The 1,458-nt window shown below is 49.1% G+C and overlaps 1 long non-coding RNA gene across 1 annotated transcript in view; it reads right to left on the bottom strand.

Annotated features, from left to right (window-relative positions):
* The window catches only part of LOC108446223, a 3,413-nt gene extending 1,961 nt beyond the window's left edge, over positions 1-1,452 (bottom strand). Inside the window, exons 1-2 of the long non-coding RNA XR_001861356.1 lie at positions 1,359-1,452; positions 350-379 (exon numbers count right to left, since the gene is read on the bottom strand). This is a non-coding gene — a long non-coding RNA (uncharacterized LOC108446223). The remainder of the gene's footprint in view (positions 1-349; positions 380-1,358) is intronic.
* Between the last annotated feature and the right edge of the window lie 6 nt (positions 1,453-1,458).

Raw genomic sequence — 1,458 nt, 5'->3', positions numbered from 1 at the left:
ATTTGGGGAGAATTTCAGGGAATTTGGGGCATTTGGGGGAATTTTAGGGGGATTTTGGGGGGATTTTGGGGGGATTTTGGGAATTTTAGGGGAAATTTGAGGAGATTTTGGGGAATTTCAGGGGGATTTTTAGGGAATTTAGGGGGATTTGGGGGGAATTTTAGGGGAAATTTGAGGGATTTTGGGGACTTTTTGGGAAATTTGAGGGATTTTGGGGGGAATTTGGGGGGAATTTGGGGGGAATTTTAGGGGAATTTCAGGGGATTTGGGGCATTTTTGGGGAATTTGGGGGAATTTGGGGGAGATTTTGGGGAATTTGGGGGAATTTGGGGCATTTTTGGGGTCTCACCTCTTCCCGGGGACGCTGGGCGAGGCCTCCCTGCAAAAATTCGGGATCAGAGAGGGAATTTTGGGATCAAAGAGGGGAATTTCGGGATCAGGGAGGGATTTTGGGATCAGGGATTTGGGATCAGGAGGAATTTCGGGATCAGGGATTTTGGGACAAGAGAGGAGAATTTCAGGATCAAAAAGAGGAATTTTGGGATCAGGAACTTTGGGATCGGGATTTTGGGATCAGGGAGGGGAATTTCGGGATCGAAAAGAGGAATTTTGGGATGGGGATTTTGGGATCAGGATTTGGGATCAGGGCTGAATTTTGGGATCAGGGAATTTGGGATCAGGAATTTCAGGATCAGGGATTTTGGGACCAGGAACTTTGGGATCAGGAGGGAATTTTGGCATCAAAAAGAGGAATTTTGGGATCAGGATTCTGGGATCAGGATTTTGGGATCAGGAATTTTGTGATCAGGAATTTTGGGATCAGGATTTGGCATCAGGGATTTGGGATCAGGGCTGAATTTTGGGATGGGGATTTTGGGATCAGGATTTGGGATCAGGATTTTGGGATCAGGATTTTGGGATGGGGATTTGGGATCGGGATTTGGGATCAGGATTTTGGGATCAGGATTTTGGGATGGGGATTTGGGATCGGGATTTGGGATCAGGATTTGGGATCAGGGCTGAATTTTGGGATGGGGATTTTGGGATCGGGATTTGGGATCAGTGATTTGGGATCAGGGATTTGGGATCAGGATTTGGGATCAGGGCTGAAATTTGGGATCAGGATTTGGGATCGAGATTTGGGATCAGGGCTGAATTTTGGGATCAGGATTTGGGATCAGGGCTGAACTTTGGGATGGGGATTTTGGGATCAGGATTTGGGATGGGGATTTTGGGATCAGGGCTGAATTTTGGGATCAGGATTTGGGATCAGGGCTGAAATTTGGGATCAGGATTTGGGATCGAGATTTGGGATCAGGGCTGAATTTTGGGATGGGGATTTTGGGATCCCCCCTCACTTGTTCGGGGCCTCCCCGGGCGCCTTCCCCGGCTCCTCCTCCAGCGGCTCCCTGCGGGGTTCGGGATTGGGAGGCTCCCACAGCCCTGGGAACCCCCCTG

This window comes from Corvus brachyrhynchos, unplaced genomic scaffold (genome assembly GCF_000691975.1).
Source record: "Corvus brachyrhynchos isolate BGI_N302 unplaced genomic scaffold, ASM69197v1 scaffold284, whole genome shotgun sequence".
Lineage (NCBI taxonomy): Eukaryota > Metazoa > Chordata > Aves > Passeriformes > Corvidae > Corvus > Corvus brachyrhynchos.
Note: the sequence above shows the minus strand (reverse complement) of the source record. Positions and strands in the feature narration are given on the sequence as shown.